The sequence below is a fragment of the Triturus cristatus genome, chromosome 1_1 (genome assembly GCF_964204655.1).
Source record: "Triturus cristatus chromosome 1_1, aTriCri1.1, whole genome shotgun sequence".
Classification (NCBI taxonomy): Eukaryota; Metazoa; Chordata; class Amphibia; order Caudata; family Salamandridae; genus Triturus; species Triturus cristatus.
In genome coordinates, this window is record NC_140579.1 from 678252332 (window position 1) to 678269931 (window position 17600).

The 17600-nt window shown below is 45.9% G+C and overlaps 1 long non-coding RNA gene across 1 annotated transcript in view; it reads right to left on the minus strand.

The window, feature by feature from the left end:
* Window positions 1–1821: 1821 nt before the first annotated feature.
* Window positions 1822–17600, minus strand: part of LOC146870875 (uncharacterized) — a 76623-nt gene continuing 60844 nt past the window's right edge. The window contains exon 3 of the long non-coding RNA XR_014979792.1: window positions 1822–3853. This is a non-coding gene — a long non-coding RNA (uncharacterized LOC146870875). The remainder of the gene's footprint in view (window positions 3854–17600) is intronic.

Here is a 17600-nt window from a genome sequence, read left to right on the forward strand (position 1 = left end):
AAATCGGAGGTGCTGTTCTTCAGCTGCTCTCTGGACCCCGATTGGTAGGCCTGGTGGCCATTAGGTATGTGTCCCCCCGCCCAGGCATCGCTTGTGGCAAAAAATCTGGGAGTGAAGGTTGACAATAATCTGTCGCTGAGATCACATATTCTTGGCCTGGTGGGCACCTGCTTTGGCATACTCAAGATGCTCCGGAAGTTCCTGCCTCTGCTTACAGAAGAGCATAGAAAGATCACTGTGCAAGCCTTAATAGGCTCCAGACTGGACTATGCGAACGTCCTCTATGTAGGTCTTCCGGAGTATCTTGTTCAGCGGCTGCAGGTTGTGCAGAACTCCGCGGCCCGTGCTATTTTTGGTCTCCATAGGCGTGCAAGAGCTTCGGTTCTGGTGCGATCGCTTCATTGGTTGCCCATCCGGAAGCGGATTATGTTTAAAGCACTGACCTTGGCGCATAAAGCGCTATTTGGCGCCGGAGCAAAGTACCTACAACGGAGACTGGCTTTCTACCGCCCAGCTAGATCTCTGCGGTCGGAATCTTTGTTCCTGGCTGTGGTTCCCCGAGTGAGGAAGGCTCGCACTGGGGGACGCTCTTTTAGTTTGAGGGCCCCTCAGTTGTGGAACTCCTTGCCTTTGGACCTACGGTCCTCCTCTACTCTCCTTCTGTTTAGGAAGAGCCTTAAGACTTGGCTTTTTAACCTTTAGGACGTTTCTTTTCTTTTGTTCGTTGTCTGTTTTATGATGTTATGTCTTATCGAGCTGCCCCGATAAAGCGCCGGGACACTCCTCTGGAGTAGCCGTGCGCTATAGAAATAAAGTTTTAACATAACATAACATAACATAACGTAGGCAATAACCTAAGACTCATGTTAATCTGAATCTAGGTCTATGTCGATATTCATTAGGTCATCAAGGTGTTGCTGTAGCATCATCTTATTATTCTCTACTTCTCTCGGGACAGGTCTCCGAACACACATAGTAGCACAAAGACTACAAATGGCGGGACCACACTGGATGCAAAGACAACAAGAGAAAAGGATGGTTAAAACCATACCAAGTAATGTCAAAATCTTCCATCCCCATTTGGACAGCAGTTCCCAAAACCATCCTGTCAATGACCAGTCTCCTTCGTCTACATGGATAGACTCAGAGATTTTATACAGCCTAGAGATGGCTTGGTACACTGTAGGGGCATTATCTGGTATGTAAACACAGCAACTGGATCCAATCAATTTACATACTCCTCCTCGATCTGCAAGTATGATGTCTAATAACATATGGTTCTGCAAAGTCATAAGATGGTCCGCTTGAAGCTCAGCTGTAACATTACTAAGAGCACCTGCTGTCTCATTAATAGTAGCTTCAACAACGCGGACAAGCTTTCGAATATGCCTACTATTGATCATAGTACGGGATTCCGCTTTGGGAACCGTGTGAAGAGGTAGTCCAGTCAGCGATAGATCCTGGATCACTTAAGAAGTCACTTCCTTGTCAGATGACATTGCGGATTTCATTGTGCGTTGTTGATTTTGGCAGTCCCGGTACATGCCTTGGACCGTTAATGTTTGGTGTTTGAGTTGTTCAGTCTATCGATGGAGACATTCCAACGCATTAATATGATGGAATAACTGAGATATTGATGTGGTTCCAGGAAATTTTCTCTTATATACCCTAGTCCTGATGAGGCCCCCAAGCAAGTTGGGCTGAAATGCGTCGACTTTTTGATTACAAAGAGCCCCGGATGAATTTGAATTATTGTCTAAATAAGACATATGTAGCACTAAGAAACTTTGTTTAGAGGTGTAATTTTCAATACCTCTCAGTACTACACAATGGGGCGACTTTGACCAATGGAATGTTCACGACAGAAGTGTCTACATCCATTATTTTCTTTAGGGCAATAAGGATTAGATTGAATTGTCTTTGAAAATTGTTTTTGCTTTTTTTATGTTTTGAGTAATACATTCATGTTCATTGTTGAATTATGTGTGTGCGAATCTTTATCTAAATATTGATAAAGGAAAATTATCTAATGACACTGTGTTCAGACAATGATATTAATACCAGATGATTTATTCATATATTTAATTAATTTACCGTGAAGGATAATTTGTGGTTTCCTTCATTCTGTGAAAGAATTATTATTTGATTGGTTCCTTCGCATCATCTTGTTTCTTGATTATACTATTGATCATAGGACCCCAAAAGGGCAAGAAGCCCTTGAAAAAATCTCCTACTTCATGTGCTGCGGTATCTTCCTTATTGAAGACACCTCTACCATATCTCGTTCTATGATAGTCTGAAGCAGTAGTGTATGTAGGGGGAAGTAGAAACACCACATAACACGTTCCTGAAAAATCAGGTGGCAACCATGTGTAGGCTCTGTCATGACAAACAAAATATGTGCCTTTAGCTGGCACAAACGGTGGAGAAGTCCGAGATGAATAGACATAGGTTTGAGCACACACACTCTTACCTAGCTGAGCTTTCGGGTTCCGACCATTACCTTGAAAACAAAAGTGGCCTCGGTGGGGTACAATCCAAATAGGGGGAGACCTTTTTCATCTCTCCTTCTCTGTCAAACTGGTACTATATCCAGTCACGTTCCAACCAACGTAAGCCTGCACCTCATCCTTAGGGATAGCATTATATGCATCAATATCTCGGATCATAGCTACTATTCCCCTTATTAAGGCACTATTGCCCGAGTTATCTTTAAGGGAACGTAAGGGGCGTATCTCATTTGCATAGATAAACATGGTCTGAAAAGCCCATACAGACCCATTAAAAGAAAAAGGCAAAAGCAAATATGGCATACCTTTATCTGTCGTATGAGGCATAAGACCACAAACCCAACAATTAGTGGTATTTACTACTAACTGATGCTGATGCAACAACTGTATAAACGAGTTGTTGACAAATTCTGATCTCCTTGTCTGTTCATGTTCAGGCAACGTATAAAACTGGTACAAAGAAACAGTAGTGAAAGAAAGCATAGGTTGGGAGGTGGGTGCAGATGTCTGTTGTGTAGCATAGACAGTCCAACCCACACAAGCTAATGTGATACTTAAAAACATCAAAAAGCACAATATTATAAAACATTTTCTATGTATCAATGTACAAAATCTTATCTTAAGATCTATTCTCTCAACATATCTTTCAGTTACAACAGACTCCATCCTCTAACGTGCTGCTCGCTGCAATTTTCCTTCTTCACTCAAGTGTGCGTCCAGGCGTCCTAGACATCCCTAGAACCGCAGACCTTTCGTCAATACGCGGGCCACCCCTTAAGTTCTTATACCGCGACCCTGCAGCTGAACCCGGATGGTGGTTCGAAAAAGAAAAAGAAAAATAGTCTCTTGTCTGAAAGAGTGTAATTCACAAAAAAATTCAAATTTTATTTGTCCTTTTTAGACCTTAAGTTGTAGCATTCTTTACCAGGCACAGTTTGATCCTGAAAGAGTGTCTCTGGGTGCGTAGTATCAAGTCTCAAACACGGCGGCCCAGCTTCTTGCAAGACTTTATCATCCGCACGTTCTGACTGAGTCCATTCCAGATGTGCATCGCTAAAAGGTACAAATCTCGGAACCCTTTCACTCTCGGAATCGACAACACCTTCCCGGACCCACTTATCGTACGGTAAGGGCAAAGGTATCTTCTTACAATTGGTACCATGTACCCAGTTTTTCTTGCCGAACACCTTAATAGCAGTCCGAGTTGATAACAGGACTTGGTATGGACCGGTCCATCTTGGTTCCAAGTTCTTTGACCTCTGGAAATTCTTGGTTAGAACCCAGTCACCAGGTTGAATCGTGTGGCCTGCGTCTACAGAAACTGAAGGCAAAGTGTCATGGACCTGTTGGTGAAGAACACGCAATTTAGCAGTCAAATCATGTAAGTAGTCAACCAACATAGGGTACTCGATATCACTGTACTTCTTAGGCCTCGGCACACCCCAGACATTCGCCGGGTGTCCAAAAACAATCTCGTATGGGCTAAGTCCCACGCGAGAATGTACTGTCGTTCTCGTGGACAAAAGTGCCAATGGTAAGGCATCGGGCCATGTAAGACCAGAGCTCGCTTGCACCTTGGCCAACTTCAGCTTCAGAGTGCCATTATAGCACTCGACCAGGCCTGCTGACTGGGGGTGATTCGCAGCGTGAAATTTCTGTTTAATACCCAGACCCGCACATACTTTCTTCATAATCTGACCCACGAATTCACTTCCATTATCACTCCATACCATCCTCGGCAAGCCATATCTGGGAAACAATTCTTTGAGCAAAACCTTGGCTGTGGACAAGGCAGTATTATCCTTTAGGGGGTAGGCCTCTATCCATCTGGAAAAGGCACAAACAACCACAAGGACATACTTCAAGTTATTGCATCTTTCCATATGAATATAGTCTATCTGCAGCACCTCAAACGGATACGTTGGAGGAGCAAAATGACCCGCTGGAGTTGGGGTTCCCTTTCCAGGATTATGCATCAAGCAAATCATGCAGTGTTTAACCAAATTCTCAGCACACTTAGGAATTCCACCATTCTGCCATACCGGAGCCAACAACTTACTTATCCCTTTTGAACTAATGTGAGCCAACCCATGAGCCATAGTAACCACCGGAAGCACATATGCATCCGGCAACAACCATCGCTGGTGCTCTGACAACTCAACCCAACAGCCTGTTGAATCCAACATTCCCGTACTCTCTCTCCACATACTCAATTCTTTCTCAGTAGCTTCTGCCTGAATCATCTTCACACTTTCTGTTGTATCTTCACACATTCCTCTCGTTTCTTCAACCACACCTTTCTCAACCAAATCATAGATAATCGCTAAAAGAGCTCTTTCGCCATCACTGGAAATTTTGTACTGGGGAATGCGAGGTAATTTAGCATTCAACTTAAGGGTAACAACGTAGGGTGGAATCTGCAAGAGACAAACATCATTGGGACCTGTAGCCCAAAGTGTATCAGGGAGAGAACGCAGTTCCAGTGGAAGGCGATCCTTAGACAGATACATCGGGGAAATCACTTTCTTACCCACCGTAAAATGTACTCCCGAAGGAGAACAATGTAATGTCGCATGCAATCTTTTCAACAAGTCCAAACCCAACAGATTCTCGCCACAGCCCGTCGTTAGAATAAGGGGAGCCTCCAATTCACAGGGACCAATAGAAAGGGGCAAAGGACAAGAAACCGGATTACGAACTGGGGCGCCAGAAAATCCTACTGAAACATTGGCCAAGCCAGACAAAGGTGCGCCGGGGAGTTTAGAGTGCATGATAGAACTCTTTGCTGCACCAGTATCCAAAAGAAAAGGTTCTGCCACACCTGATGTAATCACTTCAACATAAGGGCCACTCTGGTCTACTGGAACTGACACTACTCCCTCCCTTTGTCCATGGCTGTCCTAACTATCATTTAAACCAGCACTCTCACTTCCAACATAATAATCATCAGTGTAGTACTGAGCGGACTGGACGGTCGGAACATTCTGTTGGTCAAATTAATTCATAGAATTCTGAGGGGAAAAGGAACGTTCATTCTGGGGAAACGTACCACGTCCCCTACCCCTAGGTACTTGCTGGAAACCACCACGACCTCTCAGACCAGACATACCATTCGCACGCTGTAGCAAGATCGGGCAACTATTCTTGAAGTGACCTTCTTCTTTACAATAAGCACACTGTTAGACCTGGCATCTTTGGCGTGGTTACCCCTGACTTTTTGCCTCTACCTCCTGTATTTTTTGATGCTATGCTGGATTTCGTTTTTGCTGGTTTAGATGCTTTGGGCACTTTGCCACTGCTGATCAGTGTCAAAGTGCAAGTGCTCCCTTGGTAAATTATTGTGTTGATTGGTTATCCATGATTGGGATATTTGTTTCACCTGTTAGCCCCTAGTAAAGTGCACTGCGTGTGCCAGGGCTGGTGATTCAAATGCTACTAGTGGGCTGCAGCACTGATTGTGCCACCCACAGGAGTAGCGCTAAAATGATGTCTTAGGCCTGCTTGCAGTGCCTATGTGCAGTCCAGGACTGCCAGGTCGACCTGGCCAGTGCACCCACTGACCAGGCCTTATCCTTCCCTTTCTGTACATGTCAGGCATCCCTATGGTGGCCCTAGGTACCCCCCTGGGCTGGGTGCAGTGTATCTGAAAGGTAGGGCATGTACTGAGGTGTGTAACATGCCCTGGTAGTGAATTACAGCCATTTTCGTTTTTCACTGCTGAGAGGCTATCTTGCCCATAGGATAGAATGGGGAAGGCTGTTTACATGCCTATCTTCCCATAAGGGCAAGATAGAAAATCCAAGTTTGGTATCTCTGTGTTCAGAATTTAATTATACATCTTTTTAGCAAGATGGTTTTTAAATTCACTGTGTGAGAATAGCACTTTTTAGAAAGTAGCTATTCTCCTGTTTAACCTTCCTGTGTGCCTGTGTGCTGGTTGGCTGACTGGTGTCAGGTGATGTGCTAGGTGGCTCCAGGAGCCTGGATGAGTCAGCAGCAGGGTGAATAGGGAGATCTGCTTTAGATGGGTGGGAGGAGTAGTCCCTGGGTCTGAATAGGGCTGCCCCTGACAAACACAAAGCTGGCTCCACCCCCTGCTGGCCAGGCTGAGGACTCTGCCTCTGCTGGCACAAAGAAGGCTCCACCTCCTGCTGAGCGTCTAACGACCCTGCCCCTCACTCTGAAAGGAACCAGGTGCTCCAGAGCAGAGCACACCCAGGAACCGGTTTGAGCAGGGGAATCCCCCCACTGGAACAAAGAGAGACAAAGACTTGGAGGGGTATAAGAAGAGGACCCCAGACACCTAAAACTTTAGATCACTTTGGAACTAAGAAGAAACCTCTGCCAAGGAGAAAGCTGGAAGAAACTGAAGAGGAGAAGACTGCCTGCTTGCTGTTTTGCTTTGCTGCCAAGGAGAGGGGAAGGACTTTGCTGTGTCCCCTTCTTTTGATTCTGATCTCCAAGGGCCTGAGAAGAGCTGGCTCCCTGTTAAGAAGTCCCAGGAACAAAAGGACTTCACCACCAGCTCCCCTGGAACTCTGCTGAGAGAGTTCTGACCTGCCTTGGAGTGCTTGCCCAGTCTTGGGGCTTCAGGAGGTCGTTTTGCTGTGTTGAGGGAGCTGGGAAGCAGAAGCGTGAACAAGAAGTGACTGGTACCCAGCGCATCATCCGATTGCGTGTCGCAAGACGAGAGTGCGTGGAAAATTTCATCGCGGCACCATCGCAACACGCAGGGTCTCCGCATCGCCGAGTGCGTCGAGCATCGTCCCGAAGCGTGAAGCTTCCTGCCATTGCGAGGGTTGTCGCAGAACCAGTTTGCGGGCCGCACCACTGCCGGTGCGTGAAAAGTCTCCAATCGCTGCGTGCGTCGACGCAGAGTCCCGTTCCGTGGCGCATCGAGAGTTGCGGCGCCGGAAGGCAACGCTGCGCCACGCATCGCACCACATCGAAGAGTGTCGCATCGAACCTGTGCGTGAAGCTTCCCCCTAAGAAACCTACGCAACGAAAGCCAAAGGTATCGCATCCTCCCCCTACAGATCGGAGCCGGCGCATCCACCTCTGCTGCATGAAGCAGGGCTGCTGCAAAGCCTCCCCAGGATCTCAGGAGCATCGCATCGCCTTTGCCATCTTCCTTGTTATAGCTTTTGGGAACCTTATCGCAACTACAGGTACTGTTGGGCACGAGAGTGTCGCATTTTGTGCATTGAGAGTCGCACTGTGCAGGACACTGATTTTGACATCCTGGAGTACTTTCTGCAAACTCTTGAACTATCCTTAAAGTAACCTTTTTGAATTATATGTTGGTTTGTCTGTAATATTTGGTCTTGTGGAGTTTTTAGTAAAGATACATTATTTTTCTAAAACTGGTGTGGAGTAAATCTGTGGTGTTTTCACTGTGTTACTGTGAGTGTTGGTACAAATACTTTACACATTGCCTTTGATAGCCTGGACTGCTCAGGCCAAGCTACCTAGAGGGTGAGCAGGGGTTATCTTAACAGTGTATCCCCCTTTCCCTGACTAGAAGCAAGGGTCCCTACTTGGACAGTGGTACCTACCCTGCCAACTAGAGACCCCCAGATCTAACACACACTGATTAGGGCCTAGCGGGAGTCGCGAAGCAAAAGACTCAGGCTTCTGCAACAGTTTCTGAAACTGTGGGGGTTGCTGAAACTGGGAAGGTTGCTGAATCTGACGCTGATTAGGGCGAGGCGGATAAGCCTGCTGCAGAAGAACTTTCGTTTTTAATTCCCTAGTCTTCTTCTCTACTTTATCCTTCTCATCTTTATCTCTATTCTCATAGTATTGTGCAGTAGCCAATATCTGAGCCGAAGAAGAAACAGCCCATGAACTCCCAGAGTCCTTTAACTTATTAGAAAGTTCAGTAAATTAAAAACAAACTTATCTACAAACAACCTCTGACCACCTTCTGTACTCATATCCTGACCACTATCATCAAAGAATGTTTCCTCAAACCTAGTGAAGAAATCAGACACACTCTTGTCTTTCTTTGTTTGCATGCTGCTAACTTGTCCCAATTCACCCGCAGAGGAGGCATCATAGTTTTCAATAAATAAATAATCCTACCAGGTAGTTCTGCAACTAAGGGTTCAGGTTTGGCACCTCCTACCTGCTGACCATCTGCAGCAGTAATATTAACCCACGTATCACCTAACTCTGGCGCGTGATCCTCGTGACGGATCTTCGCCCACAAGGGTTGAGGAACTACATTACCCATCAACATATCTATGTCAGCTAAATTCATAACACACGCATCAACTGTCTGAGACAACTTCTTATAATAACCAGCAGGATTTTTACGGGGGTCAGGCAAAGTCTGCTTAAGAGCCAGGACCTCAGCTCTCTTCCAAGGGACATGCACCCACACTCGCTGAAAATGAGCCGGTGCAGCCGCAATACCATGAGCGGCATCAGCCACAACTGCCTCTCTCCATACAGGGGGAACCTCTGTCATAGGATACTGCTTCACTTTTCTCCTAATAGAAGGGTCAGGTTCGAACAATAACTGAGGTGGAAGTCTAGACCTAAAAGTGAGTAGTGTCTCTACCGCTTCCTCAACATCGGAACCCACTATCGTCCCTTTAGCAAATTCAGAACATTAAGCAATTCCAGTGGAATTGAACCCAACTCATTATCTTCCCACTCCTGACGAAGGAAGGTACACATGACATCAAAAACATACCTTTCTTTTGGTGCCTCCCACTGTAGGAAGATATCCATAACCACTTGTCGACTGTTCTTGGAGGTATTCGAAACCCATCTACGAGCAAGGAGATCTAACACTGCCCGCTCTTCGGGACCAGGGAGCCTACTACGTCTCTGCTTACGTTCAGAAACAGGGGTCATATTCAGTGACCCAAAGAAAGGAGACAAAAGACTAGTGACAGTCTCAGTCATTCGTTGCCAAGCAGAAGGAGAAGAAGTTGACATAAGGACAGGAGACAAAGTGTTTTGAGGTGACAGAGACGTAGGGACAGAAATAAGAGAAGTCGAAGATAAAGGAGTGTAAGGCAAAGGAGTTTGAGGCAAGGCTGGTGGCAAGGCTGGCGGCCCTGGAGGGGGCTGCGCCGGGGGAGGAAGAACCACCTGTGAAGCAACGGGTGGCTGAACAACAACAGGGGGTTGAACGACAACAAGAGGTGCAACAACTGGAGGTAACGGAGGTGCAGTAGCACCCTGCACATAAGGGGGTGGTAATCTCAGTAAATGTGACATCAAAGGACCCTTTTCAGGGTCTATAGTCACATTTGAAAGGGAAGGTGGCAAAGCCGGGTAACATTTGTCAATGGCCATGCAATGTTGTCTATCTAACACTTCAATCGCACGATCTTCTTCATCTTCCTTAAACTGCCTAGCAGCTTGATTTACCGATATATTCCTTTCCTTCCTATCTCTCTTAGCTTGCTTAATTTCTCGCTGTTTGGCTTCCTTACGCCAAAGGCGGAAAGAGTCAAACATCGCCGGCCGGGCTTTCTTCTTAAATAGCGCAACTTCTAGGTTATCTAAAACATCTGATTCAAAACTACCATGTTGGGGCCATCGTAAAACACCATATTTCCTTGTATAACGGACCCATGCTTCATTAAAGGTAATGGGACCTACACCATGCCTTGAATAGAGCTCATAAGTTGGAGTTCCAACCAGAGGTATCGGACACGAGTCCTCCAATCGGGAATCCCTATTACAACTACAACAAAACCATTTCCTAAATTTGCTAAAACCAGGCATCTTTTAGCTCACTAGTCTTGCTTCAAACTTCAAGGGGTTATCAAAAAATGATACACCCACAAATATACGAACCCCCCGGCTTCGACTATTGCAATGGCCGAATCAAAACCAAGAAACAAAACAAAGTCGTGGGAGCGACCCACTTATACTTAACCAAAATGTCTGTCACGCCACCAGAAGACCGTCTAACGTCTCGCCTTACAAATCATCACAAGAAGGTCCAAGACAGGGCGACAGTCAGGGCAGCAGTCCTTCACAGCCGTCGGAAAGGGGAAGCCTCGCAGAAAAAAACCTTCCGTCCACGTCGACATGCAGGGGTCGATGAAGTGGCGGCCGTCCTCCAGAATTTCCTCACGGGGCTCCTAACAATCTTCGGGCTTGGACCAGTACCGCTGAAGTCGCCCCACGTTGGGCGCCAGTTGAAGAACCGAGGTTTAACCCAGCGGCGTCAGGGACACGCCTAAGATTTTTGAGTTCACCTGTCTTGGTATACAGAGACACGGAATACTTCTGGATGGCATCAGAGACCAAGTTTATTAGCTGCAGCTAGTAACAGTGATCCTAGAAATACATCACGGTGTAAATTCTCAGGAGACTGCTCATTTTACTAAGGCGAGACGTCTCCTTTTATACCCAATATTCACATTATAAATGTACACCCACTGCACAAAATTCTAGCCAATAAAGTACATTTTCAAACAAAGTGTCACATAACAAAAACTCAATTTACAGTATCCCAACCCAAAAGTTAATTATTAGGAATGTCCCAAATTCAATCTCCACAAGCCGGACAAACCTATAATTGAAAGCATAACCCATGTAATGAAGAAACATAAAAAAAGAAACGGTAACAGATGCTGAACAAGATAAGGCATGTGCAAGGAAACTAAAAGTTAACGATGTCCTGAACATTGATTGGCAATCTCAGACAAAGATCGATCAGGGAAATTGGCTTTGCGGGTTCAGTTTCAGGTGTAGAGGTCAGTTTCTTACAGTTCATTTCAGAGTCAAAAAGAAACCTAGTTAATGTATACATGAACTAAGAAGACCAGGCCACTTTATTTGCCAGGCTACCTTCACAGGCCTACGTGAGGGCAACACAAAATGGTGGCACAGAACAAAATGGAGTCAGACTCGAGAATTACAGAACCTCACTACACTGCGGTCAGCAGGTCTCACACATATCCAATCCAATCCTGACCTACACGCTGGCTGCGCACAAGCTGATCTCTTCAGGTGCCACTGACTCTGTGCAGCATAACTCATGGACCCTTTACAATTGACTTTCGTTCTGTAGACACCGGACACAACAATGTCACCTCAGGCAGCAGGAATATCCTGAAGGGACATTAACAATTTCTTCACATGAGCACGCTCATCTCTGGTGCCCCTACCTCAGTGCACCACAAGTCATGGACTCTTTATGATAGAATCTATTGTGTATGATTTCAGATCTGGTGCCCCTACCTCAGTGCCACACATCATGGACCCTTTACGATAGAATCTTTTGTATGTGATTTCAGATCTGGTGCCCCTACCTTCGTGCACCACAAGTCATGGATCCTTTATGATTGAGTCTCTGTGTGTGATCCGACGATCACTGTTGTTGTTGTTTCCAGCATCAACCATTCCCTGAGGGCTGGCTTACACTCACCCCACATGCATCCAGCACAGGCATTACTGGACATGTGATCCTGGTAATAAAAAGGAGCCAGGCGCACGTGCACGTACCAGTTCCACTATCTATCTAACTGTGTCCGTGTGTTCATCATGTATGCATGATGGCCCGGGCCCTACCACATTACATTGTGCTGTGGACAGCAGACGCAACCATGTTACCTCTGGCAGTGGGGAAGACCTCGGTTATGTAGCTTTGTTGTCCCCCCATGTAGGCGTAAGCAGAGTGGGCAGAGGCGGCGTACGCCAGTACAGCGTAGGGGTGTGCAGAATTTGCCCAGGGCTCTGGCCGTGGTTCAGTTCTGGACTCAAGGAAGTAACTAATGCACGTGTCTGTGTTTTAGTGCCCGCCCACCTTCAATGGCCAACATCAGTGCGTCGTTGTCAGGCTTGTGGACATGCGCAGAAAAGCATGACAATGATGTGCCGTAGGAGTGCAAGTGGTGCAACCACTCAGCGCACACAAGTAAATAGGCTCGGAAGGAGGGAGGAGCAGCTATGAGGCAACGTAACACACAGTGATGCTGCACATTTGCCACATGCAAGACATGTCAAACATGAATCCCAAAGTCGCACACATCCCACCCCACCACCAACAAGCCGCATCACATTGCCTGGATGCAAGCAGATGACAAACTAACATTAGGGTTGAAAGCTCCTTTGTCTGAACTATCAGGCGGGAGCACATCTATTGGTTACACATAATAACCCTTAGCAACTGACTTCTACCCCATTCTGCTTAATGCCAGTTTCCTTAGTAACAGTTCATGGAACATTCAACTAAACTGACAGGTCACAAGTTCACCATATTTTCAAGTTCACCACACAATGTTGCAAATACAACCAGCAGGTGTGGTTGACTTTGCAAAATATGACCTTATCCTTTCTACTGTACCTTTCAAACATTTTTTCACTAACCAATAAGAAACCTGTTTTTTAAAGAAAGTAAAATGTACCCTATTTTTGAATGTACAAAATTCTTAAACAGCCAATCAATCCTCTACTTTCTTAAAAACAGCATCTTGTCCACCATTTTAGATACCTCTCATTCTACCAACTGACTACTTCAGCTACAGACATCTTTACATTACTTCCAGTAATCCATTCAAGATGCTTTCAGTGTGGATTGTTGGGCACAGCTATATTTTCTGGTGGAAAAGGTATGTTGAACGCAGAGGTTTTGATAAAGACCTAGCTTTGCAAATTGTAGACATTAAATGGATTGGACAGAAAGGATTAAAGTGGCATCAATTGATGCCTTTGGTTAAAACCTTTTTGCATCTCCAACCCCCTGACCTCATGATTGTGCACTGTGGTGGCAATGACCTAGGCACATTGACTGGGGTAGGTCTGGATATGCTAATGAAGGACACCTTTGCAGAGCTGATGTTGCTTTTCCCCCAAACTGTCTTTGTATACTCTAACATATGCCAAAGACAGAAATGGAAGTGGTCCAATCAATTTTGTCCTCAGATTGAGAAAGCTAGAAAAAATGTCAATAAAGCTGTTTCTGCTTACCTCAGAGACCATAGGATGGTCTCCATCTATAACAACAATCTATATTTCCATATTGATGGCATCTACAGAAGAGATGGAGTACACTTCACTGATCAAGGCAACAGAGTGTTTCTCAACAACCTGAAGCTCTGCATCCGCACTTACATGTAGCTACAAAAATCTCCCAATGAAAACAAGGGCTATTTTTAGAGCCACCCAATAACCCAACATATAACCAAGCTTTAAAAAAAAAAGTAATTATTTTTGCTTGGAGCCATGCACCCATCGCGTTCACACTAGGGGGCCATACTGAGCGCCGTGCTTGGGTCGCGACTTCAAACTTTGGCAAAAAAAAGTCTACTTCCATTAATTTATATTCGCCCCGGGAACCCCATCCCCCGGGGCATGGCCAATCCTTTTATATTTTTTTTTTAAAGGAGGGGGACCGCGTGGTCCCTCTACTGGGTCATTGTTGGCAACGGGAACCCATCCCCTGGGACATGGCCACTCATTGAGGACTGTGGAGGGAGCCCCAATGCCCCCTCTGTCCCGCTGGCTCCCCACCTCCTGTGGGAGACGGTATTGCTTTTGAGCAAGGGGAGCGAGCTGCTGACATGCAATTCCCCTTGCCCAAAAGCAATCCTGCTTTGCTTCTTTGAAGCGAGAGCAGATTTCCCTGCTCTCGCTTCAATGAAGCAAAGCAGAGTTTGCTATGACAGGGCAGGAGCCGTGCTCCCGCCCTGCCATAGCAAACAGGAATGTCCCAGGGGTGGGCACCACGGGACACAGCAGGAGCCGGTCCTGGGGGGTGGCAGTCTCCAGGGCCACTATGGGCTCCAGGGCTTGGGGGTCCATAACAGACCCCCGAATTTCAATTTTAAGTGCCCTGGGGAGGTCGTGGTCCCCGAGGCGTGTGGGGAGGGGCTCTTTCCCCCACACACATAATTTTTATTTTAAAACCGAGCCCCGGGGAGGTGGTAGTCTCCGGGGCTGTGGGGGGGACCGCGTTCCCCCGCCGTTTATTATCAAAGCCCCGGGGAGGTGGTGGTCCCCGAGTCAGTGTGTGGAGTTTGGGACACCCCACACATTTCTTTTGTTTCAGCGGTGGCGGTCCCCAGATCTGCGGGCAACACCCTCGGGCCCCAGCAAATTATTTGCTGAGTGCCCCTGCAGCAGGAGGCGTGCACCCAGCGCGACTTCGAAATATTTTTTAAAAAATAGGGGATTCCTGGGGGTCCTTCAGCAACCCCCTGAGCAGGCCTAGGGGGTCAGGGTGTTCCTACCATGCCCCCTATTCTTGTTTTTCATCCTTTGGTCCGTCTGCACTTATCATTCCCACACATACTTTGAGATTTTCCTCTAGGTTTCATGAGAGCCGATCTGCTCTCTGTTCCTCTGTCTTTTCTATAAGACCCTTTTGAGGATACAATCCACCCATTACCCCTCTATGATCAAGAGAGCAATTGGTAGGTTGGATGGATACCCAAATGATGATAATGATCACGTTGGTGAGTGATGGGAATCCAATCACTGGCAAGGGTCTCTTCACTCTATAATCATCTATACTTTTCTGTGGTACAACTCTCTATCACATAGGTGTCCAGCTCCCTTTTTTCTCAAGTAGGCAGCTGGTATATTAGACCCCGGATTATTTGTTTGTTTTTGCCAACAGTTTCTACCAGGAAGTGTTGGCAGCCATCTTGTGACTCGGTTGAACCAAGTCACAAGGAAAAAGGTTGAAAAACAATTAAAAAACAAGAAAAGGTGGCAGGGTACAAATACCCTGATCCCCTAGGCCTGCTCAGGGGGCCCACAGGGATCCTCAGTGCCCAAAAAAGCATTAAAAAAAATATTTATTAGGCGGGAGTCGCGTAGGGTCCGCGAATCCCACCGAAAATGGAAAACAAAAACGAAACACGGTCCCCCGCGCTTCGTTTAATTAGGCCCCCGGGTGGGTCAAGTCCCAGGGGAAATTATGTAAATAGATGCAGGGGGCCGAGCGGGCCCCGCAGCCCTAGGGACTGTATCCTTTTTTGGTAAAAAGCACTTTTAGTAACTTTTGAATTAACTTACATGAAGTAACGAAGATGGCTGCCTGAATCTGCTGCTCCGCATGACCGAGCGCCCCTGTGGCTTGCCTAGACGATCCCCTGAGGGACTACTGGGGTTGTACCTCCCTCGTTTCATCACGTTAGCCTGGAGCTGTCACATGATCGGCCCCCTTCCTCGCTGTCCTGTTCCAGCCGAGAACGAGGTCAGGCAAGGTAAAATATCTGCCACGAATGTCAATAGCCCTTAACACTAATGCAGGATCACCACAAGCCGTAGAGCGTACTAACTTAAGACTTTGGGATTCAGGTACCCAGGATGTTTACCCAAGGGCACCTAATTGATCATGATTAATGGTGTATTACCTGTTGTGCCACGAAGGTCAGGCAGCCCGTCTACAGGCAAGATGGCCTCCAACATGGATATTGTTATTTGGCTAGTCGATATCTGAGGAAAGCGTGCCTTATACTCACATGCTCCTTCCCTCTCACGCCTCCTTGAATCGGCACTGTTGCATCTTCTCTCAAGGCCTATAACCTGTTTACAGCTGCCGCGATCTTGAAGTCAGGTGATGGACCTTGGAAAAACTGCACTTCTCTGTTTGGCCATGGTTGGGCCATCTATAGATAAGCACCAGAGGCTGCAAAGCCAATCGACTGCTCTCAGGATACCAGCAGTCTTTGCTTGTTCTTAACCCCTTCACTGCTCGTCCTTTCCACCCCTGCGCTATGCCTTTTTTTGGCTTTGGGGTAGTTCGCGCTTAGGCCCCTGTAACCTTTTGACCACATAAGGTATCCACGCCAAATTTGCATCCTTTTCTTCCAATACCATAGGAATTTTAAAGATACCCAGGGTTTGTTCATTCCCCTGAAAGGGACCCAGAAATTAGCAAAATACAGCTACATTTTGTTTCTTTTTGGAAATAATGGGGAAAAGTGCTGCAGAGAAAGCGTCTGTTTTTCCCCTGCAAATGATATCAACAAAGAGTTTGTGGTGCTGAACTCACCATCTTCCTAGCTTTCAGGGACTGACAGACGTTTGTCTGAAAACCAAAATATTTTTACACAGTTTTGGCATTTTACTGGGACATAGCCTATTGTTGCTATTTTTTGTGCTTTCAACCTCCTTCCAGCTAATGGTAGAAATGAGTATGAAAGCAATAATGGATCCTGGAAAGCTATACATTTCAGAAAAGTAGACAGATTGCTGAATTCAGCAAGGGGTCATTTGTGTAGATCCTTCAAAGTTTTTTTATAGAAGCTAACAACTGAAAATTGGAAAAATTGAAAATGTGTTGAAAAAAACAGCCACTTGTGCCAACAATTTCTTATAAGTATGACAGGTTTTTTAAAGCAATATACCGTTACATCTGCTGAACCCTTCTGGTTCTGGGGATTCACCAAGAATCCGAGAAACCCAGAGCCAATAACTGAGCAGCGTCTTGCAATGTTTTTTTATTGTGTACCGGGTATATAGCAATTCATTTGGAAAAATAAAAATTTGAATTTGAAATGGGTAGACTGGTAATACCATTGAGAATACGACACTCTTGAAACGGAATCGGGTAGACTGAAAATACAACTGGAATTACGACACCTTTTGAAATCGTGTATTTTCACTCTTCGTACGACGGGCTTACAATAAGCTCACCAGTCGCTGTTTTTGAGCTGACATTTTGGATTCTCCTTGATCAACGAGCTAATCTTTACGAGCAAATTCCTAACTTTCAGAACATATTTGGATCCGGAAGTTATATACGCATCATGTACAGTCAGTGATGAAAAATGGTCGGTTAACAACGCGACTATCAAATTAACTTTGAGAGCCTTGAGGAAGTCACTGGATGTGATGAAACACGTGCTGGCTGTTCTCGTGCATGCTGATAAGGACTGATTTGTGTCACTATATTTGAAAGAATGTCTTTCTATCTGTACTTGCTTTAGAACTGTGGTACTTACAGTCCTGTCCGAAATTGTCATATAATTGGTTTTCAAAATACTTGTACAAATTAAATGAAAGCAATTTTGTATGAACACATCTCTGTTGTTTTCCTATGATATACTGGACCCTTGTCCTTTTGATACTAACTTATCAAGGTCATATATTTGGAATTTAAATGTT